Source organism: Neopelma chrysocephalum, unplaced genomic scaffold (genome assembly GCF_003984885.1).
Source record: "Neopelma chrysocephalum unplaced genomic scaffold, ASM398488v2 Primary Assembly neopelma1_22b, whole genome shotgun sequence".
In the NCBI taxonomy this organism is placed as follows: Eukaryota; Metazoa; Chordata; class Aves; order Passeriformes; family Pipridae; genus Neopelma; species Neopelma chrysocephalum.
Genome location: NW_020897690.1, coordinates 10,674,143 through 10,698,788, shown reverse-complemented (window position 1 = coordinate 10,698,788; position 24,646 = coordinate 10,674,143). Strand labels below are relative to the sequence as shown.

Below are 24,646 nucleotides of genomic sequence, written 5' to 3'. Positions count from 1 at the left end.
GTTAGCAACAAAGGATTGTTCCTATTGGAAGGGAACAATGGAGTAACTTGCATCAGGCTTACAAAAATCTGGGACAATAAAATAGCTTTCTTAAAAGCTAATATATGCAGTTAGGATCCAATTAAAAATATCAACATGAATTAAATAAATTATGAGTAGCTGAGGGATATTACAAATCATTTGATTAGAAGATGTATTGTGGTAGGATTTACTTCAGTGAAGGAGTGTTCATTGAGCTTCTAACATGTCCCACTCTGCTCTGAACTGATGTGGCCTCACCTCAAATATTGTGTGCAGTTTTGAGCACCACGATGTAAGAAAGATATTAAGCTATTGGAGAGTGTCCAAACGAAAGCAATGAACATGATGAAGGGCCTTGAGGGGAAACTGTGAGGAGCGGCTGAGGTCACTTGGTCTGTTCAGCCTCAAGAAGAGGAGACTGAGGGGAGACTTCATCACAGTCTACAACTTCCTTGTGAGGGGAAGAAGAGGGGCAGGCACTGATCTCTTCTCTGTGGTGGCCAGTGACAGGACTCGAGGGAATGGCCTGAAGTTGTGTCAGGGGAGGTTTGGGTTGGATATTAGAAAAAGATTCTTCACTCTGAGGGTGGCTGGGTGCTGGAAAAGGCTCCCCAGGGAAGTGGTCACAGCACCAAGCCTGATAGAGTTCAAGAAGTGTTTGGATGATACTCTGAGGCATATGGTGTGAATCTTGGGGATGGTCCTGTGCAGGGCTAGGAGATGGACTCAGTGATCCTTGTGGGTCCCTTCCAACTCAGCATATTCTGAGATTCCGTGATTCTGTGACTCTGTAATTCAGTTTTTCTACATACACGGTTGTAGAAATGACTTTTCAAAGTTTTGTGAAAACATGTTCTTGTTTTGAGGTTGAATAGTAATCCTGATGGAAAACTTAAAAACAAACAAACAAACAAACAAACAAAACCACCAAAAAATCACCAGAACCATAAAGTTGAAAAATCCAGTTGCAGACACAGGTGTATAAGTGTATTTATTTTTTCAAGCTTGCAATGACTTTGAGAATGAATGAGTGAATCTGTGACCAATAACACAAAAAAGGAACAGACACCAGATTTTCAGATGTATTTTTGAAGGATAACAGGAAATGCTATGGAAGTTTCGCAGGTAAGAGATACTGCTAAGTGGGCTATTTTTTTCTTATTCTCATTTCTATATATGGATCATGTTCACATTTACTGTACCTCTTAAACGTGTTACATTTTTTTAGGAAAGCATCTGCTTGCCCTGGTTTCCTTGCCACTTTTCATTAGCAATAAAGCAGCAATATTTCTGGGTGTTTCATTTTATGGTTTTCTTCCTATGAGAAAGCAATCAAGGAGAAAGCTAACAGCGTTCATCAACTCAAATTAGTCTTTGCAAGTGGGAATGGTCAATAGTTTTACAGGAAAGAAGTCCACATGTGTGACAATGAACTGTTGATTAAGTAACTGATTATAAATTGTGCGATCGTTGTATTTTAAGATTATTTCATTATTCAGAAACTGATTAATTAGGGCTGCTATTAGAATTTACCCTGTCACATTTGTAAGATACTCCAGCAAGGGGCAGTGCAGGACACACAAAGCAGTCTTCACAGTAAATCAACTCTTCCCTAGAGAGGTTTAAGCATGTTTATGTCAGTTATTCTTTGTGTTTATCATAGAAATTTAAGCAAATTAAAATAATTTTAAGTTGAACAAACACTCCTGTTATTGGTCTATATATTATTTCTGAAATGGTGTTAAAAAGGCAAAACTCCTTCTTTAAGGCAGTTAATGATTGTATCATTCCTTGGCATTTGTAATCTCTATTAAGTCTATCTAAGACAATGGAACAAAAGCTAAGGGCTGCAGAATCAGACATGTATCTTACTTTCTAGCTTTTAAAAAACAACTAAATGAAAGGTTTTTCATATTCTTCCAGAGAGATGAAATTCATAAAATATCCTGTATTTATATCCAGTCACAAGCAGAAGACAGGCAGTGATTTGCAGCTTTATGCAAATCAGTAGAAAAAATCAATCAGACCAAAATGTCATTCAGAAATTTTTATGGAACTAAACAATGCCTGCAAAGAAATTTTCATTGAACAAAACCATTTTGTATAACAGAAAGAATTTCAACCTTTTCTTATTCCTCTGTTGATTATATCAGTAGGGCAAAAGAGGACATAAGAGAGTGCAGAAGTTGTTCTAGGGTATTTTGCACCTTGGCTTGCATTTGTCTCCTGATTTTCTTAGAGCAATAATCGACCTGATGATTGATAGTGAACTGAAACACAGGTGTCAGAATCTGAACTGTATTTCTCTGTTAAATACTAAGTTGGACAGACCCATTTTTTAAAAGTAGCAACCTATTTGCTAATGGTACAGCAGTCTATGAAATCAGATTGAAAAGATGGAACAGAAAAATACGAGCATGTTCTGAGGTAAATTGGACATCCAGTTTTTAAAAGCTTGGATAAATTCACCTTGTCAGAACCAGTGATATTATTGACCTACTAATCTAATTCTAGTTGTCTCCTATATATTTAGTTTTACTTGTTTCCCTTTATTTACTGTATGAATTAAATTTTACAAAGATTCTGCATTCCTCCAGTTTGATTGAGCCTTAAATTTTTTAACCCAAGAGCTTGCATTTTCCATTTGAGAAATGCAAGTGATATGAGTTTAGTGTAGTTCTAGGAGCGACAAACCCCAGTGCGTCATTTTTCAAGGATGTGCAAACTATTTAAAGCATTTGGGGTTTGTATACCATTTGTAAATTTAAGATAAAAATAATTAGTCTATCAAGATTAGCTGTGTGCTAACCATGCCCAACCTCCTGTCCATCATGAAACTTCTCCTCTTTGAATTAAATACTTTGGAATATTTGGGTTTTAATAAGAAGTGTAAATGTCCTCAACAGACTAGGTTTTAGTCCTGTGTGTTGGTACGGTAGGTTTGTACCCACTTCTACTGTCAGTAACGGGTAAATGGGCCTTTTTAGTAGCAGAGCATTAACACCATTCAGTGCTTCTGACCCCAAAAAGGAAAAAACAACAGAAGTCAATTAAATTTATTCTTAGCATTGTGTCAGATCACTAACACTTCATATTTAAATAGATATTGAAGATCAGTTAATATATAAAGCCTTAATGGATTCAGTTAGGCAAGCTCCAGGCCTTCACCATGCTTGTACAAAGAAGTTGTTTCACTCTCACAGTTTTATTGAAATAAAACACGACCTGCAGTGGAGCTGACAGCTGAACAGTTAGGTTACAAATCAGACTGTGATGGTAGGGCACACAGAATGAATATTGCCAGGCAGCTTGTCAAAGGCAGAGTGAAAAACAAGGCTCGAAGAATAGCGGAGCTTGGTGTATGTAGTGCAAGGATGCAGAAGCAGCCCGAGGGACCCCAGCCGACAGTACCTACGAAAAGATGTGCCATAGCACATTAATTTTCCCATATCATGTGAGCGTGAGGCTTTCATTAACAAAAAACATTCCAGAAGTTGAATTATGGATATTCAAAAGGAGAGGTATTTAATTAATATCTGTAACAGTGACAAGCAGTGATTAAAAAGAGAGTTGAACCAAGACCACAAGCTTTTTCTCCCACCATGTGAGTTAATGGGCTAATGACAGCCTGTCTGAATGACATTTGTGTATGGAGTTGTAATCAGAAGGATGATTTTAACCAAAAGTCTTTTGCTGTGATCAGTTAATACTGATAAAATGAGTTCTCAGTACCTATTTGGATCAAGTGATAGGTGATCCCTTTGAGTGATTCTAGCATGTAATTCTGGCTTCCCAGGGAATGCACTTCTTTGCAGCCTTGCCTGGCAAATGTAATTGGCAGGGTAGTAGTGGTGTCTTCCAATTTTGCTTTCTCATCTTGATACGTGCCTACAGCAGGTCCTCTGGAATAACATTTTGGGCACTCAGAGTCTGGGAAATAATAAATATTTTTGAGAATATAGAGATTTTTAATTTTATTACCAGGGACATGCGCAACTATTTTCCAGATCAAAATGCTTCCGATACAGAACTGCAACTCTTCACAACAATAGTAAATGTTGTCACTGAAAATAAGAGCAGATACAGGTTAGAATAAAGGTATCAGCATTGTGGAGTACAATTTGGGGTTCTTCTTTTTTAATTAAGGTTATTGGAAAGCTACATAATTGTTACTTGCACATGGAAGGAAGGAGATCAATGTGTCCTATAGAGGAGTTCAAGAAAATAATCTATCTTAAGAAGCTATAAAGGTAGACTAATTTAAAGAAAAAATGAACAGCAGTGGAAAGCAGTAGTGAAGCAATTATGAGAGTCACTGCAGAAGACTGTAAGAGATGCATGCTACTGGCCTTGGTTTCTCTAAATTTTAGCATTTGCAGTGGTTCTAAGATAATTAAAATGCAAATATACAGTTCTGCCTGTCAAGAGAATGGCAAGCACCAGTCTCTGCTTTGGGTTAGTAATCCAGGGTGTGCACCCAGCAGATCTACAGTGCCACCTTCATCACAGCCCACCCTGTGATCCTGTGGACAAGACGCCATCAAGTCTCTTAGGCTTCAAATCAGATAAGCCAGCTTTGCCTTGGTTTGCAGCCAAGGCATGTACTCTCTGTCACCTCTGTTTTCATGTTTTCCAGTGCCCTTGGAAATTGGCGAACACGCTGGAAATGTCTAATCCCCTCTGTTCCTTAGAATAATTATTTTAATATCAACACCTTAGGAAGAAAAAAAACCAGTCTCCAAGGTGGTTTTGGCTCTCTCCATCTGGACTGTCCTGTCAGTAGAGGAAGGAGATGTTTTAATATTTTAACAGCAGAATATCTTAAAGGTAGATCAATAGATAGAAACCTTGATTGACCATTGCCCCTTTAGCTAGTACACTGTTGCCTTAGTGGCATGTTCTTAATAAAAATCATTGTATCAAAAAGAATCTAGTTGAATAGCTTGCAGCTATTAAGATGTTGTCTTGTACATATACATGTATATCTATTTATCTATCTGAGACCCCTGGTGGCCCAGTGGTTAGCGTGCAGGACTTTCACTGCTGCGACCACGGGTTCGATTCCCCGGTCTCCTGGCCTGATGGAGGTCGTTAGCCCTGTGTGGCCATCCATCTATGAGAAGGACACTCTAAACAAACCTACGTCCTGAGGACCTCACTGCCATTGTCCAAGCTTGCTTGGCCCCAGCAGATGAACCTTAGGATTAAAGGGTGGGCTCAGTTCAGCGCAGGCTGTGTCTCACCTAAAAAATCCATTGCGCAGGCTGGAAAGGTAAAAGACCTTTCCCCAGATCTTCGTTCGCGAAGATGGGCCATTATTATTTATTTATCTATCTATCCTCTAAACTAAGTGTTTTATAATAATTATTTATTTGGTTCTAAGTTGCTGTAATGTAAAATTAATGACAAGATTTCACTGAACACTTCTGAATACACTTCAACAATTCAGAGATGGTACAATAGTATTTTATTATAATACTAATCAGAAAAAAATGTATTTCTATTCCATATGTTCAATTTAATTCCCTCAGACATGTAAAATAATAAACATGAGTAACTTCTACCCCTTCAACAGGATCCACTCACAAGAAGAAAATATCACATTTGTATTGGTCTTTTTAGGAGTAGGTGTAAGAATAAAAAATGGGATTTGTTGCAGTTTTTAGGTGATATTTGATTCAAACATACAGCATACTATAAATAAACACAGAATGTCATGCATCTGTCTAACTGCAGAGACTGTTAAATGAAATCTTCCTCATTTGTGGGGAGACTTCGGAAAAATTTAGTTTGAATGCTGAAATGAGTTGAAAGTAGGGAACAATGTGTTCAAAGCCTGTAGAGGTTGGTACTTAGCGAAATGTAGGTCAGTCAGATTACACCATACAATCTCAACTGCTGTGTTTTGTCATCTGCCTGTAACAAGAACCAGCATAGGTAGCAGTTATACTAGAGAAACATATTTTTCTCCTAAGGAGAAAGGAGTGATTGCTAGAAATGTAGCCATGTTGAATTGGAGTCTGATGTCGATGCTGAGCTCTGAAAAACAAGAAATAGTGAGTCACACAGGTCAGTGAAGGAATAGACAGAATAGCACAGATTTACCTTTTTTCCCCCAAAGTATCCTGTGCTAGAAAACTTATTTCCTTTGACTTAGAGGAAAACAAATAAGGATCAAGAAGTAAAAAACTAAACTCACAAAACCCAGCAAAACCAAGGAAACAGCCCTTCCCCCAACATGATCTCTGCTTCTGAATGTTCAGGCTCTCAAGTGCCCGTAGACAATTGGGCTCTGACATCACGAGACTGCACCAATACACGCACACATCATCTTCCTTCTCTCAGAGGTTCATTGGTAATTTTCCTCAATAAAGTGGGTGGACACCACCATAGACAATGCAGCAGCTGATAGGTACTATTTTATATCACGCTATCTTATGTATAATGTTTCCCATCAGCAAAACCATTTGTCATAAATTAGAATGGCTGTTATTAAAATGTTTCTGAAGTTATATCAGAACAAATTAATTTGTGATTGCAGTTGCTGAATATGTAGTTATTTTTTTCCTTTTTGAATGTTGGCATTTTCCTCAAACCTGACAGCTACACATGTTAAACCTTAATACACAGTTTATGACTTTTTAGGGATTTTTTTTTTCTTTAGTGAGTGGGAGGTTGTATGTGCACTTGCTAACAAAAGTCACTTCTTAAGAGCCTCTCAGAGTTTTAGGAGTTTCACAAGATTCTCTTGATTTTTTTCATGTAGCTTTCTACAAGTCAAATATATCTTTTGGCCATAATTATTCAAGAAGAATTCAGCAGCTGAATCTGTGTTTAAAAAGGTAACCTGCTTGCTGTATTCCTCCAAACAGTGTGGGAAAGGCTGATCTCTGGGAAGGAATTTAAATGGTTTTCACCTGTGTTCACATGAGTCCAGAGAAGTCTGAAGGAGGGAGATACTGGACATAATGAAATATGTGGTGCTGGTGAAAGGGGATGTATTGCCAGAGATGGTGCTGAACCTTCCTACAGTAAACTGATGGTAAGGAAGAGCTCAAGAGGGACTGACTTGCAAGGGGAGAGAGCTTATGTGGTGTGATACTATTTCTAAGACTCAGGTTGTGCAGTCAGTGCTTTCAGAGCCATAGGTTTTCTCACGCATAAAGCGCAGTAAGTCTATGGCTCCACAGGCACCAGCATATAGTTCACAGAACTTCTCTGGATCTTCACCTTCACTGGGTGTCCCATACTGAGGCTCATGTTCCTCTGTCTTCATTACTGATAACAACTACTGTGTCATTGGCAAGCAGGCTGAGTTGATTAAAGGGTATGTTTAGAAGTATGATTTCACCTTCAGTTTTGCTATAGCTTTCCTGGGAACAGGGAACAATGTACCTGTTTGTCACCTTCTCTGCTGACAAATTTTTCTCCCCTTAGCGGCTTTGTTTCCCCTGCCCTGTCCCCTTTGGGAAAGGAGCCAAGGGAGTCAGCTTTGGCCCACATCTCTTTGCTGGTACAGTGTACCCCCCTTGTTGACTGCTCACATGAGCTGGAGGCAAGAGGACAGACAGGTTCCTGATGTCAGACTCAGGGCTGCACTGTAAGAGATTTCTTAGAGCTCCCTCTGTGTAGTCAGGCTGCAGGAGTCACTGCTATTGCTGCCAAATGTCTAAGTGTTGCGCAAGAGGCATGATATTTGGCAGCTCTCTCCGTTTAAACAGAAGGGGGCGTTCCTGCTGCAAGTAGACCCAAGTAAAGGCAAGCTCATCATGATGGTACTGATTCATATCACAGGAAATTCTTAGGCTTGTCCTTGAAATGGACACTTCTTCAGGAGAAAATTATGGTATCTAGTCTGTGTGTTACTTCTAGGGACTGAAACAAGTTATTCATTCGTTACACATTTATGAGATTGGTTATTCATCTGCTAATGTGTCTAGGAGTAAAAATGCCTATTTACTTAGATGATGTCTTGAGGTATTAAAGCTCCTATAACAGTACATTTCAGTCACAGTGGACTTAATGGTCTTATAAGCTCTACTAGTAACAGAAATATCTGTTTTAACTCCTGCTTTCCTTTTGCATATCATGGAATTCATTGAGGATAGAACTGAACAGAGATTTTCACTGCTTGTAAAGGTAAAAGCACTCAAATGATCAAAAAGCCCATGTTTGTTGCAGATTATTTGGTAACATTTCTAATGGACTACTCCACCATTCCGCATTTATCCACTTCAGACACTTCAGGAATAATTTAATCAAATAAACATAGTTTTTTCCTTTACTTGCTACATTATGTTAGTCATAGATCTAAAAGGAGCACCAGAAGTCAGTTCCCTTGTTGCAAGCTCATCTTTAATAGAAGTTTAAAAACTTTAGGGAACGTTTTGGGCAGTGATAGAAAATCTGTCACCAGAGTTCTGGACACTGTCCAAGAGCTCCAGGATCTTTCTTTCAGAGACAGTTTTTCCTTGTTTCTAACCTGAATCTTCCTTGTTGTGGCCTATGTTATTTCCTGTTCAGCCTCTTGTAAACATGAAGAACTTTTTTCAGTTTTATGCCCTCAGCTGAGTCTTCCTGTATTAGGAGGAGCAGAAGGATCCTTTTGAAGGTTGTTCTGTTATGTATCTCCAGACAGAATTTGCCTTTCTTACAGCAGAGTGAAACTCATATAGTGACCCTCTATGAATCTTATACCCTTTTTTCCACCATATTGTTGTGCAGTACTCCTATAACATCAGTAGTTTTCCATCCTGGTATTGCATAGACACTCAGAGAGAGTGACTGATACAGAAAAAAATTTGTGAGGATCTTATGGGGTAATAAATGCAGGAGGAATCAAATCTCCTCAGCAGAATGGTTGGTGTCTGGTGGTGACAGGAGTCTCCCTTGCAAGGGCACTTGCAGCAGCATTTTCAGCTGTATGGGGTGAGGCCCTTGAACCACTGCTCTGCCCACCTATAATCCAGTCACCACCCAGCACTTGTGTAATTGATCGCTACTTATATATCTATATATCTTAACTACACACAAAATTTCTCTTAAATAACTGTACATAAAAGACTGTCCTACATGACCACTTCTGCAGGAACAATTTGTATTAATTACTTACAAATGTTTTACCTATGTAAAGCTCTGCCGCAGGAACCACCAAGAGCAGTCTTTGGGACACTCCACCCAGGGTGTTAACACAACCGTGTATACAAGTTGGACTAGACACAGTGTGACCTGGAAAGAGATTAATTTCCAGAAGTGTAAATTCTCACCAGGAGGCCTCCTGTAATATCAGTCAAACACCTGACTGTGAATGATCATGCCATCATCTTGTTGCAGGCTGGTCCCTGGTCTCAAACCAGTTCCTTTGTCTCACCTATTCAGGTGACTGGCTGGGGAGTTCCTGGATTAAGTAAGGATTGAGTGAAGTGCACTGGGTGTGCATAAGCTTCAGCCTTGATACCCACCTACAACCCAAACTATATGTATGAAACAAACTTGATTTTCCTACCCATAACTCATTTAGAACTCTCGCCACACCATACTTTTGCAGTTGAACTTTTCTGCCTAAGAATTATGTATCTCACACTTTTTCCATACTGAGTAACACTTTTTTTCCAAATAATTTATCCAACTTATTGACATTGTTTTAGATTGCTATCTTATTTTTCAACATCTTTGCAGTCCTTCATAGTTTGTAATCTGTGAACTTGACAAGCACACCTTCTTTTGTTGTCTACATCACTAGTAGAACATGTTGGGCAATACTAGATGCATGACCCCTGGATAACCCTGCTTATTCCATCCTTTGATTTTACAGTAAATACAGTGCTTCATTGACTAATCTGATAAATTCAGTCATGTTTCTATCTATTGTATGAACATTTCATTCAGACCTAGTGTTCCTCATGTTACTTGTAAGAATATTATATGAGACAGTGTAAAAATCTAAGCAGCTAACATTTCTCTTCTAAAAGCCTGTCATCACATTGTGGAAGGTAATTAGTTTGGTTTGACAATATTCTTGGCAAACCCAAGCTGTCTTCGAATCATTGCTTAACCCACATCCATTGTCTTTAGAGTTTTCTGAACTAATTAGTAGAAGTTCATGATTTTCTCATCTTTTAACAATATTTTAATTTTTTTCTCATTTTATTACCATAAATGTACCACTAAATAAGTCCTGACCTGAATTTTAGGCATACACAGAGCAAAATGTCAGTCAGCAGCATTAGGTGTTTACTGCCTAAGGAAAAGATGAAAAAACAGGCAAGGGAGATACAAGGTGACAGTGAAACCTGTGTAAAGTTAATGGCCATCACTGCCAATGGTCTAGTATTTCACTGGCTTCACCACTAGAAGACGGAAATGTTGTTCTTCATTTCCACAGTGGACTGCAGCAAAGGACATCATCTTTGACTGCTTTCTTAAAGGAAAAGCGTGGAAGCTGAGAAGGGAATATTCAGAAAGTACTTGTATAGATCACTTTGATCCAGGCAGACATTCTGTCACTGTGGAGACAGCAGCAGTCTTCAGGAATAATCTGCCACTGGCTTAGGAAGATGGATAAATGACCTCCTGTGGTCTTTTCCATATCCTTTTCTGTATTCTGTATTTATAGGCATTATGGAAAATAAGAATTTTGAGATGGAATTTGTAGGATTATTGAGTAGCTTCAAGTCTTTGTGTGAAGTTCATTTTAAGTATGAAGCAGAGGGCTGGAAGAAGCAAGTGTGGCTGCATATTCAACAAGTAGTTAGATAAGAGGATTTCCATTCCTTTAAGCATTTCATTGTCTGCTCCATTCAAACTTTAGATGAATGTAGGTGCTCTTTCTCTAAATAAATTTTTGTAAGAGATCATTGCGACTAATAAAATGTGAAGTCTTTAAAATATTTTTCTTTGAAAAATTAAGATTTATTAGTTTGTGTGTTTTGTGGTTGAGGCAATGCTATCTGAAATTTTTTTTAAAATGCTTCTTTTTGAACTGATACCTATTACTTCATCATTTCTAACTCTGTGAGTGTATTACATTAATTTCTTTTTGTCTGAGCAGAGATACAGTTTATTTTCCTTTGATATGCCTTGGCAGAAGCTGTAATTCCCTCCCTTGCTCCCCCACCCAAACCCTTACACTTTCTCTGGGCAGAAAGGGAGAGGAGGAGGTTCTGTGGTGCAGTAGCGTCTTCTCTTAACAGCTGAACCAAAAAGGGTCATCTGGATGCAAGCCTTGGTGCTCTTGAATTTGAATCTTTTCTCGAGCAAATAAACATTGTAACCAGAGTGAGAGTTTTGCATCCAGAAGGGTTCTCAGTTATAAAAAGTTTTCTTCTTATATTTATCTTGCAGTTCTGATGCTCCAGGAGCTGAGGTAGACTTAAGAATATCACAGACTCAACACAGTATTACTTGACCTGTAATCCCTCTTCAGACTCTGGGCATCTCTCACTGGCATCAAACTGGTAGGAGTGGGATAGATTGCACTTCCCCTCTCCTAGAAACTTTAGTTTCAAGCCCTCTTTGCCAGCTTGCTGCTGATTTTCATTTTTTTAATTTAATTTTTAACATAAAAACCTTTGGTTTTAAAGCCACCTTCAGCTGATGAGCAGATGCCAAAGTTCCAGAGAGTAGAGCATTGCTGTGTTTCTTTTCCAAGAAAATATGGACCTCAGAAAATGTATATGACACAAGCCACAGAGTATGTAGTGCTGAGGATACAGGTTTTAATCCCTGATCTGCCATAGCTTTTAACCTATTATACCTATTCAGCTTTGACTTGACCTTGGTGAGCCAGCCACATACCTTGAAGTACCTGGTAGAATCTAAGCTGTGCAGAAATAGCTCACTAGTTCGCTGAACCTTGATTACTTTTTTATTTAATACATTTATTTTTTTAGGGTATGGGAGCATGGAAACATCAATATGATTATATGATGAAAATAAAACATGGCTTAGGTATGGATTCAATACCTTAGAAATAAGGTACAGCAGAGAAAAGGTTAAATGTTTCAAATGTTCTGTGGAAAGAAGAGTGAATTCTGATTTTCTGGTCTAGTTTATTTTTCTGAAGGATTTACTGTGATAGCTGGAGATTTATTGATTGAATCTGCATCATTCAAAGAAGCAAATTAGTGCTTTGCTGTCAGATTCTGTAATAAAGTTCCATGCTGTGATTTGGTCTGTTTCAGCAAGAAAACATCTTTTTTTACTGTCTTGTCTTATTTGTTTTACTCCTGATGCACAGAAGTAGTCTTCCCACCCTGTTTACACCAGTGCTTCAACATATTCATTGCTCAAGTGATAGAAAAAGATCAATGCTAAAGGATGTGCTTGCTTCATTTGTGCTGTAGACAAACCGCAAGTTTATATAAAAGACTTTATCTTGATTTCTGTTAAGTGGATTTGATCAATAGTTGAAATCTTTGGAAATGTCAGTTAGTGACTAGTGGTTGTGTGGGCAAGGGGTGAACTATGGTGTTACCACCCGCCCCAGAGAAGGGGAGGGGGGTTACCCAGGTTCTTATCAATAATTCCCTTGGGGTGGATTAGAGTGAAACGACACTGAATAATCGGTGTTTGAAAACATATATAGGTAGGGTTTATTTTAAACATATATAGGTAGGGTTCATTTTAACAATTTTGTTTCAATAGGTAAGTTAGCATTTTGGGTGTTATCATCTATATCATCTATCGCAATGTGGCATAGGGATAACCTCGGGGGGGGGGGAATGCATAAGGGAGAGAAAGGAGAGACAGGCTAAGGGTAAGGGAGAGTAAGGGAAAGAAAATATGAGAGTGGAAAGATGCATACAGTCACCGCCCACAGGGTCCAGCGATGACACTTGGTAGTTGCCACTTCCATGTCTGTCAGTTGAAGTGGTGGCCTTGATCCGCTGGGGGTGAAGGAGGGAAGCCCCCACACTCCAAGAAGTTATGAGTTATTATATCCATGGTTAGTGTCACGGGCCATGTCTCGAGCCTCCAACCTCTCCCTGGGCCTGCGCAGAGTTTTTTGTGTCTGGCCTGGTTCCTGCCTTTCAAGATTGGCAGAGGGGGGGATGGGCTTTGATGGGCCATCAGTCAGTCTCTGACACGTGGTAAACTCGGCTCTTTCTGCCTTTTCAGGGCTTGACACCTTCAGCACTGGAGGGAGGGATGGGCCCAACTGCCCATCAGAGGTATAATGCAAAAGTCAAAAGCCTGCAAAAGTCTCCCAGAATGCATAAATAATTAACTGTTTCAGTCTCTGACATATGGCTCTGGTGGTCAAAACACGTGCAGGTCCTGATTCTGCACTGAGCTAGGCTGGTGTGGCACCACATCATTATGGGCTTCGGTGGGGAATCCTCAGTAGAAAAATGTGCTCCTCAGTGAATTGGTAAGACCAGCATTTTTATCTACTTTGAAATAAATGGAGTTTTGTTGGTATCAAATCACTATATTAAGCAACTAAAGCAATCTTTGTGAATAATATTGAAAGGCACTGTGCTTTTATTTGCCAGCAGTGGTGCTTATTTCCAAATCTAGCTTGATATAGATGCCCTTCTGATCATTCTGTCTTGATATTGTAAATCTAGCAAAACTAGACAGATCAAGCTCTTACTGTAATCAATATATATCTTGATCCAATTATCAGTGCCATTAATATTAATTTCTCTTTGTATTATGTTGACTTGCTCAGGTTCTCTAAGTGGACAGCTTGTAAAATGCTAGTAACCCCTCATGGTTATTTTCTCAATTTGTTTTCTAAAATATACAAACCGCCAAAGCTTAGCAATGAGGGAACATAGCACTGGATGCTTTTTGCTTGTTCTACATCACTAGCAGGGGAAAAAGCAGTGTAGCTCTGAGATTGGTCTTAAAGTTATTTCTCCCAATTGAGGATGTGACCTGGCATGTTCAGGTATGTTTTGACCATGCAGCTCAAAATCTCTTTTATTTAACTGCCCACTTTTTCCATTTCTGAGTCTCTCACTGTAGTGCATCACTGCATACTCTCTGCTCCATTGTAAATTTCGAATTAAGTATTGGGGGAGTAGCTGGTCAGTACCCAAAATCATTTATGTGTAAAGCTATATGTGTGCAGTTGCACAAATAAATTAAATAAACTTACTCAACAGGGGACGTGTGAGTCAACAAAAAAACCCAAGGCACTGTGCTAAACCAAAACCTAAATATGCCTTGTCCATTGCATTCCAAAGCCAGTTTTTCCAGGTTCTCTGGATAGCTGAGAATAATTGAACTCACAGTGCCTTTCTGGTTTCTGTTTATCTTAAAAGACCAGAGAGTAATTACCTTTATTTTTGAAAGGTCAAGAACACCTTAAAATAGGCCAAGACATTGCACATGAAAGTCTGCATCTATTTTCAGATGACTAACAATGTTATTTCATATCTGATTAGTGAAAAACTGAAGCTCTTTGTTTATATTCATGCTCCATAGATATGACTTCTTCTGCGTAGTTAAAATTAAATGTTTTCATCTCTTTCAAATGGTATCTTTCTGTTTGTTCCCTAGTTTCCTACTCAATGATATGTCAGCCACATAAAAATTTTTAGTAGGTATTTGCAATTTGTATTCATTTAAGGGATGATCTTCCATGTGAGCATGAAGTCATGCAAATAAAAAGGATGGTAAATACTTTAACAAAACTTGTAATTTTATTCAAATGAATATATTTTAATAATTTTTGCAATATTTGCTCAAATATAGTACAGTGTTCTACATGCAGATGCATATACAAGTACATGATCATTATCCCTGACCTTCGGATTTCTCTTTTTATATTGCCATTAAACACCAATTTGTCACTAAAGCATACTTTGCAATTAAAAATTTATTACCTAAAAAGAAAAGGCAGCTTCCTGCCTAGCTCTTAATTAATCTTTATTTAAGACACTTAAATATTTATAGTGACTGACTTACTCTTTTTATTATAAATACTGTATTGATTCAAAGAACCTTTATGTTTCTGAAGAATTTTCACTTTTACTGCAATGGGTACTCATAAAAAAAATTCAACATCTCAATCCATATACTGTGATGTTATTTCAGCTTTAGGTACAAAGATGTGAGGTTTAAGGTGGCAGATTGGTGCAGAAAGGGTCAGATTTCCCTTAGGCCTCATTGTCTCTCATTGAAAAGTGGAACAAAGTGCAGGTAAATTATTGTTGCTCCTGCTAGACATAAGCAAGATCCCACTGACTTCAGTTCGTGTAAACTGCACAGATAAGGGAACAAAGAATTACTGGATCTATGAGCTTAACCTTCTGCCTGCATCAGCATATGTTATGCCAGAGTAGCACATTGCTCTCCTGAAGGACAGCAGCAGTAAGTGGCAGTAGGTTTATGCCACACCACAGCACGGTGTTTCCTGGCTCTTGTGCTTTATGCAAGCCACGGTCCAGTCTCTGCACAGAGGGTTGGGTTATGCTTCAACCCCTGACCCACCAATTGCCTGTACTGCAAACCACTCAACTCAAATCCCAAGACAGTTTTTTAGACCTTCTCAAATCTGCTGAACCCCTGCTTATCTTGCAGATTTTCCCAGGGGTGCCTGGACTTGAAATCATCAACTGAGGCCTTTTCAGTATGCAACCTTTCAATTCCCCCAACTATTCAGTGTTTTTGGTAATGATGTAACTGATAGAATAGACTGTGCTTCCTTATTTTACAGACAAACTTACTCTGGAGCTGGATGGGAGGAGCTGGTCAGCAGTAATTACATAGCACACTGTTTCTGATCTTCTTTCCTTCTGTAGAGCCATTTTTCACTCTATCACCTTTTTTTGTTGTTTTTGTTGGTTTTTTGGGTTTTTTGTTTGGGTTTTTTTGTTGTTTTCTCATTAGAGGACAAAGGAAAGCATAATTTCTAAGAGGAATCCTATTTTCATTGACTAAAACCAAACACACAGCTCTGCTTTTGAAAAGGGGGATAGAGGTGGGAAGGGAGTAGTTTAGGCTCATAGTCAGGGACTTACAAACCAAGTGGAATTCTGCATCACATATTCTGCAGGAGGTCACAGTGATCAAAGAGGACCCACTGAATATTGCATAAGAAAGTCTCAATCTGTAAGCAATAGGAAAAATCGTGTTTTTCATTTAGCAAAAGGAAGGGTAAGGTGGATTTGTGCATGCAAGTTAAATTACAGAAACATCACTGTGCTTCTGCATGGTCAAATTGCCTTCAACAATAGGATCACAGTGTTCTGGGAAACATAGCAGGTAAAATTGCTAAGTGGTTATGAGAAAACTGAAATCTAAGTTGCAGCACAAACAAATGACCTGCTGCTATAAACTGTACCCTTACAGATTTGCTTACTGATTGCAACATGATATTTATTGTGTGTATAAGCTGTAGCTTGCTCAAAATTATTTGTTTCCATCTATATCTTGCTGGAAAGTGATGGGAGATCACTCTTTGAATGAGGTAGATTGCTGCCAATCATTCTCATATGTAGAATGAAGAAATTGAATAAGAATTATTTTTGTAGTTTTCAGCTGAGTTATTTAACCAGAACCATAGCTGAAAGGGTGGGATTTTTCACACTGCTTAATTGGAAATACTTAATGTACCCAGAGATTGATATTGATGCTTGAATGGATGAAATATCATTTAAAGTAATGCAGTGCTGAGTAAGGATAGCGTAACAGTATAACTGGTGATGTGGAATATGCATCAGGGAAATCAGCTGACCATATTAAGTGAAATCTTACTCATCTCAATCATGTGAATGATTTCAAGCATGTCCCTGAATAAGATTCTTTTCTAATGTAAGACCATTGATTTAATGTATAAATGAAATAGGACTGTGCTCACAGATTCTTTTAATAAGATATGCATAGTCCTGGAATAAAAATAGTGGATTAAATTGATACTATTATCAATTTTTTTCTTCCTAGTATACTTCTATTTCCTGTACAATGTGTTCTCTGTGCAAGCTGTTATGTTTGTGTTATGATTAACCTGTTTCTTTTTGCTGGAGAGTGGTACTTTAATGGGTGTCATTTCTGTGATGCTAGTAACAACTTCCAGCAATTCATAGTGAGACTTTTCTTCTCAGTTGCCTTCTGATAGCATCACCATTTCCTTAGCCTTAGCTAATTCCAGAGGTAGAGCAGTTTATCATATAATGCAACACCATGACGGTTGAGTAAGCCTCACCTATGTGACATGGGACATCTGCCCTTACCTCTTAGACATGTATGATCTATGTAAGTCTATCTGTAGTGAGGGTACTTGCATAGCACCTAGAAAAGCTGACATAAATTTTATTTCTAGTTCTACCCCTTTTATTGCAAGACCTGAGGCAGGTGACTCAGCCTCCTCGTACTTGTCTAATACTGCACCTCAAATAGTAAAGGATTTCGATACCTACTGTGGAGAAGAATGAGAGCTCTGGAAGTGTTTAATATTCCTACTGAGCAATGTGCCACAGTAAGCATACTAGTATTTTCTAGGTTGAGATGGTGTATGAACCAAATACAGTCTCTCAGAGATTCCCTGTTCTTAACCATTGCTGATCAGTGTCTATTGCATAGAGAAGAGGTTATCTCCTACAGAGTGTGTCTCTGAAACAACCCTTGTTCTTTGCTATCTGCACATTTTTCCCTAGCTGCCAGTCCAAGCTTGTCAAACAAGGACACCGTGCTGACCACCACACTCCTTTTTGTCCATCCTCCCAAAAGCAATGCTTACTCAACTGTGTAACATTCCTCACATGTATCTTTGCATTGTGCATGTCCTTATGAAACTAAGCTGAGGCAATCAGAAAAGTTTAAGCATGAGTATCGATTCCTGACACATCAGGATAATCTTCAATAAAATACCAGCTTGCTCCTGGACGAGGGAGCACAGTGTCTGCTGCCTAGGATTACCCATGTGCTTACTGATTGGAGTATTGCTCAAAATACAAGGACAGAACATCACAAGCAGGCAGGAGATTTCTCTAGCACAGCAGCCATGAAAAATCTCAGTGCATTATGGACAGTTGGGACCAACTGAACAGTCAGTATCGAATTAAGGAGACAGCTGGGGGGACTTGAAATCTTTTCCTCTCTTGTCATAGATACTGTGATATTGCCTGTCTCTCTAAATGAAATAACAATAGGGAAGCCCCAGGGCAGATTGTCTGCTTCCCCTCTCTTGGGGAGTCTGTCTTTTTTCCTCTCGGCATATTAGAGGTGGCTGATCCGTTTTAATGCAATGTCAAAGGCCTTTGGGACTTAAAAAATGTTGTGTGTGTGGTATTGGAAGGGCAAAGAAAAAGCATTGACCCTACCAGATGTGATCTTTTCAGGTGGCACGTAGGTTTTAAGGAAAACCAGGAAAAATGAATGCACTTGGGTTGACCAAGCTTAAAGCAAATGAAATCATTCCAGGTGGTTGTCCAAACTTACAGCAAATATAATTATTCTAATTGATTGCCCCCATAGCTCTTTTACTCAAAACTCCTTGAGGAATATGGGAACCTTTCCATTGTAGATTACATGATGTCACAATAAACTTGTTTTCTTATGAACTGATTCACTACTGCTGTAACATTTGACAAAAATGTTTTTTAGATCCGAACAGCTATTTGGTTTGATGATATTTCAATTCATTTCATGAAGAATGGAGAAATACTTACAAGCGTGAGGAGGCACTTTGCCTTGCTGGATGTTTTGTACTCGTATGCAAGCAACAAATCCAGGTCCAAACTAGCATGGTAGCTATTTGCTTTTTGTTATTCCTTCACTTCTTAACCACCTGTGTCTTCTTGAAAGTTGTTCTCATCTGTTCAGTAAGTAGAAACATTACTGTTGCTATGAGGTGGCCATTCATGAACAATATAATTCTTCCTGCACCATAAGGCACATAAGGCTGAAGTAGAAACAATTATTAACAATGCATAGCCAATAGCAAACAGCTGACAAACCACCCACACGCTAAAAGTACTTTGTCCAAATAATTCAATGCATAATTAACAAATGCGTCTGCAGATAACTGCCCATTAACAATTTCCAAGTGGAAAATAGGGATGGATAATGCATTTGCAACTATCTATAACGGACGTAGGAGGAAAGCAGGGTTGCATCCTGATGCTCCCAGAGAACAGAATCATTCTTTGTCTGTATAAAGATTGCTCAGAGCAGTTCAGTTTAAGTTAACTGAAGGTATGGAACTGTTGTTTATAATTGAGGTGCAACAAACCCAGTATGGACACTTCCACTGAAAGCAAACTAGCATAAATATGTTGCCTGTTCCAAGGATCTGGTGGGTTGACCTTGGCCAGTGGCTAGGCACCCACCCGGCTGCTTTCTCAATCCCTCTCCTCAGAAGGATGAAAAAAGCTCATGAGTCAAAATAAGGAAAAGTAGATCATTTGCCAGTTACTGTCACAGGCAAAACAAATTCAACTTGGGGAAAATTAGTTTAATTTTCTGCCAATTAAAATAGATTCAAGCAGCAAGAAACAAGAAGACAACATTAAAACAACACTTCCCCCCAGACTCAACCTCAGTCTTTCACACTTAAGTCCTCTGCCCTCTACAGCAGTAGTAAGGGTTGATGAGAGTTATGGCCATCACAAAGCAGTTTTGCTATACTGCTGCTTCCCTCTTGCTCTTCTCTTCTGCTTTTTTAACATCCCACAATAAAAAAAACCCCAACAAACCAAAACCAAACAAACCATTTTTTTACTGGGGAACTGTCAGCTAGTCAGGGACTTGAATACCTTGCCTTAAACCAACACAACTCTGCTAGCTGAAATATCAACGTAAATGCAATGATGTCCTGGGGCTCATGGCATTTTGCTTCTGTGCCACTGGAAGATGTTCTTCTGAGTGTGCAGTTAACCTAAGCAGCAACCCTTACAGAGTGGACAGGCATTGGAGTAAGTACATGCCTGCATAAGAGTGTCTTTTGACTTGGACAAAATAATGATTTCATGTTAATTGAGGTAAACTGTTGAAGAAACTTTTGCAGACACACTTATTTGTACGTAAAACTCATTTTTTTCCCATCAATTGTGAATGGCTACCATTTCTCAGTATAGAGTACAAATTTCAAGAGTAGTGACTATTCCAATGTGGGTAGTCAGAAGTAACTTTCTTCTGCAATATCTCTTCAGTCTAGTTTCCCTTTTTTGGTCAAGGCTCTTAGGAATCACTCCAGCTAGTGTGCAAGAAAATTTTTGAGGGCAGAAAATTCTGAGTTTTTGGTATTTTCTGGTACCCCTCTACAACTTCACATTCTAGGGTAATTAGAATAAATAAAGGGTTTTATTTCTGGAGACCTTACAAGACCATCCCCAGTTTTGGAAATAAAAAAAATATGTAATTATAAAAATACTCTGGACAGACTTGCTATAATCTTTTAGTATTTTGGTATCTTGCATAAATGAGTAACTAAAAATGTCTATATTAGATAAAACAGTTCGTCTACCTAAGCCAGTATGCCACATAAAACAGTGGCCAAAATACCAAGTCGGTTTAGGCTAGCATGACACATTCAGCTTTCAGGATATTTAACATTTTAGGACAGACATTGAGTAACCAATATGAAAGTACCGGAAGAAAATCCTCCTCAGGGCCAAATCCTGGTTCACTTTCCAGCAACTTGGGATACAGAAGCTCTGCCCCATCCCTCCTCTCACACGCTGGTTTTCAATGAAAAATAACATGGGTGGGTAGGTAGCAGGAGGGAATAGTGATAGCAACCAAGGTAAGTGATCTGGGCAACCAAGACTCTGGGCACACATGCCTCACAACTGAGTTGTCACCTACACAAGCAGAGATCTAGTCAGCCAAGGTCAATCAGAGCATTTCCTTCGCAGTGCTCTAAAAGCAATTCCTGAACACGGCCTTTTATCTGACAGTGCCGTGGTCCGCGGGGGGAAGGGAAATGGGACCGGGCACTGCAATAAGGGTTCTAACACAGTTGAGGTCTCGTGCAGCAATGCCATTTATTTGGGGGAAACAAGGGTTTAAATAACGTAGGTTTGAGGGGTGGATTCTAACCTGGGGAGGCGCAAGAGATTGATAACTCAGGGAAAAATGTGATAGGGGGATAGGGGAAAGGTGGGCGGAACTCCCGGGTCTCTGAGGGATTGGGCCAATAGTAGCTCTCTCTGCATGGTGGCAGGTTGTGACCAATGAGCAGCAGAGGAGCGGGAAAACTGGGGAGACAGGGTGACAAACAACTTTTGGAGGGAAAATCTGAGGGAGAAAGGGAGACAATATGGAGATATGACAGAATTCATAACATTTAACAATAAACTGAGGTGCATAAGAATTCATAAACACACAACAATAGACTGGAGAAAAACTGTCAGTCTGATGGGTGAATTATCAAGTAACAGGTCCCTTTAGATCCCATTTATGCTTTTCCAGGCAACATATCTTTCCCAGTCTGTCTTCTTATCCAGCACATGACAGGAAGCATTGGCCCTCCCATAGTGGAACTGGCAAGCCCTTTACTTGTAGCATGACAGCAGGGCAAAGTCTTTAATGAATCTGCATCAGATGAACAGAATATGATACAGAGTTAAGCAACCTTGCTTATTCAGTAACATAATGGTATTTTATCACCACAATAAGCGGAAAGTGACAATTTCACACGTCCTGTGCCTATGTATTTGTCTGGAAAAATCTGTCTCTATTCCTTCCATCATGAGACAGATGAAACAGTTAAGATGAAGATCATTAATTACAAAAGAAAGACTGTATACTTCTTTTCTGAGGACAGAAATGTCAGTATCGTTACTTATTTCCATAAAATGACAGTTTTGTGTATCAATCCCTTTAGTCTTCAGTAGCAGTTGGATGCCAGACCTGAGGATTCTCAGAAAACCCTAGCCTAAACCCTGCATGCCCGAGTAGGCTGAACAATTTTAACTTAAAATGGTATGTTAGCCCCTCTGTAGAGGGCTGTATGTTTATACAACTCTTAAATCACATATTTGCACTAACACTCTCTAACATCTGCATGTAGAAAAAAATTACTAAGAACTCAATAATAAGGACGCTGCAACAGCTGTATTTAAATCAGACCAAAGGACAACCTCCCATGGTATAACCCTAGAGCAGTCCATAATGCTTCTTAACCTGAAGGTTTATACTGTTTACCTTTGGGTAAAATACAGATTAGTACTGGTCAATGTTTCTTTTACCACCACAGTGAATTGTTTTTTGAAGGGTACACATGTATGTGGTATCCACCACGTCCTGTGGCCATGAGTTCCACCCTTTAATTATGATCTTTGTGGAAAGCATCCTTTCTTGGGTTTCATATTTTAAATTTGCTAACTGCTCATTTTATTGTGACTGCTTCCTGTGGTATGAAATATAGTGAAAAACATTCTTTATTCCCTTCCTTAGCTCTGTTCATGATTTTCCTGAGGCTCTGTCACAGTTCTTTCCCTCATTTGTTCCTCTTCCATATGAAAATCCTAAAACCTTTCTTTTTCCTTTCCTACTACAGAAGCCATTACATACCTTTGATCATCCTGTCACCCTTTTCTTTATCCTTCTATTCTATCCTGTCATTTTTGAGATGACTGGAACCATATTCAATATTTAAAATGTTAGGTGGGCAATGGATTTTTATGGCAGTGTTATCATGTTCCTTCTGCTGTTTTCTATTCTATTCCTAATATTTCCTAATACACCATTTTATTTTTTGACAGTTGATGAGGATTTAGGTGACATTTTCATAAGGCTATTTCCAAGCTCTCTTTCCCAACTAACAGTTAATTTCACTGTGTGTTTACAAATTTTGCACGGTACAAATATGAGACCTTAGTTATTTAGCCTTGAAAATACAGCTAAATTACAAGAGTTGTTAGGCTGTAAACAGGAGATTGTTGAGAGAATTAATAGTTGCTCAGTTCTACTAGCAATTTTTATTTTTCTAGGTTTTATTATACCAGAAGTTTCTCACAAGTATGTGAGGCAGTGTGAATGTTTACCATGGATCTCATCTTTTTAGTGGGATGTTGATTATTTTAACAGAATATGAATTCTAACAAGAAGCTCATTCAGGAAAGAGTTCATTCAATGAGATTTAGAGAGGGTGTTGCTAATTTTGCCACTGTAAGGCATATCCTAAACAAAACCAATGGAATCCAAACAAATGCATAACCCTTTGCAGTACTAATGTGATGGAGATTTCATCCCATAGCCTGCAATATCAGGTAGAGATGCGTAGCACTTCAATCTTTTTCATAGCTGAAATGTAAGGTTAGTATCACGATTGGTAAAATGGAGTTCTGGATCTTAATGTAATCTGGAATTAAATAAATCACTTCAAGACTGTTAAAACAACTGTGAAAGAACTTTAAGTAATTGTTTCTAAAATAAGTGTTGGCAGAATAAATATATTACTGCAAGTTGATCAGTTTCATCTTTAAACACTTACTATGTTATATTTCATTGATCACTGTCAAAAATTCCTTAACAGGCCAGAGACCTCAGTATCATATCACAAGCAGAGCTCTTTTTCAAATTAGGTTTTCAGCACTCTCCTTTCATCAAGTATGAGTCATTTGACTTGATCCTTGTTAATGTAAGCTCTTGTTTTCAAATTTGTGATTGCACTACAGAAGCTAGAGCTCTATGAATTTTTCCTGTTAATGTAGTTTTCTCTAAGAAACAGTTCTGTTCCTTACTAATTCTGTTTATTCCTATGTGTTATAGACAGAGTTTTATTTGTATGGATTTGTTTTCCATTCCAGTCTCAGTCCTCGGCGTCTTGGAAAGATTGGTGATGGAAACATTATTTTATAGCTGTGGTGGGCTGACCTTGGCCAGCAGCCAGGCACCCACCCATCTAGTCTCTCAATTCCTCTTCTCAGCAGAACATGAGGAGAAAATATGATAGAAAATCTTATGGATTGAAATAAAGACAAGGAAATAACTCACTGATTAACATCTCAAGTAAGAAAATCCAGACTCAATTTGGGGGAAATTAATTTAATTTTTGCCAATTAAAAATAAATTAGAAAATTGAGAAACAAAGACACCACTAAAACCACTTTTCCTCTAACCCTTCTTTTTGCCAGGCTCACCTCCACTCTTTAATTTCCAACTCCTCTACCTCCTCCCTCCACAGTCTGCACAGATGGAAGCACTGGTCACCTCCCAGTCTTTCAGTTTCATTTTGCTTTGGAGAGCTGAGATGATTCCTTGACTCAAACTGCCCTGTCTTTTAAGGACAAATGGAAATTACAAAGCTAGACTTTAATGCAGAATAGCATTGTGAGTACAAAGGGACATCTGCATCTACTAGATCACAAATCAGGAGGCCAAATAGATGAACTAGTCCAAAAGACAGACAAGGAACAGTAGTCAATTGTTTGAAAGACATTTAGGGACATGATTTTATCTGCTTGCTTTGGAAAGTCATTTACTCCCGTATATTGGTTTATTAAACCAGAACGGAGCAAGACCTCTTTCATTTTCAATTTTCTCTCTCAGCTGGAGGAGCTTGGAAATGTAGGTATGCAAGAGGATAAATTAAATAATTACTCTTCTCATTGTTCTGATTCCCTGTGCACTCCAGGAAGTTTGATCTGAGCAGTTCAACTTCTGGAAGCTCATAAACTCACTACAGATTTGGTGAAATCAAAACATATTCTACGAATTAATAACC

The 24,646-nt window shown here is 38.6% G+C and overlaps 1 protein-coding gene across 17 annotated transcripts in view; it reads left to right on the top strand.

Annotated features, from left to right (window-relative positions):
- The window catches only part of LOC113965893 (poly(rC)-binding protein 3-like), a 396,197-nt gene that overhangs the window by 193,582 nt on the left and 177,969 nt on the right, over positions 1 to 24,646 (top strand). The window lies entirely within an intron of this gene.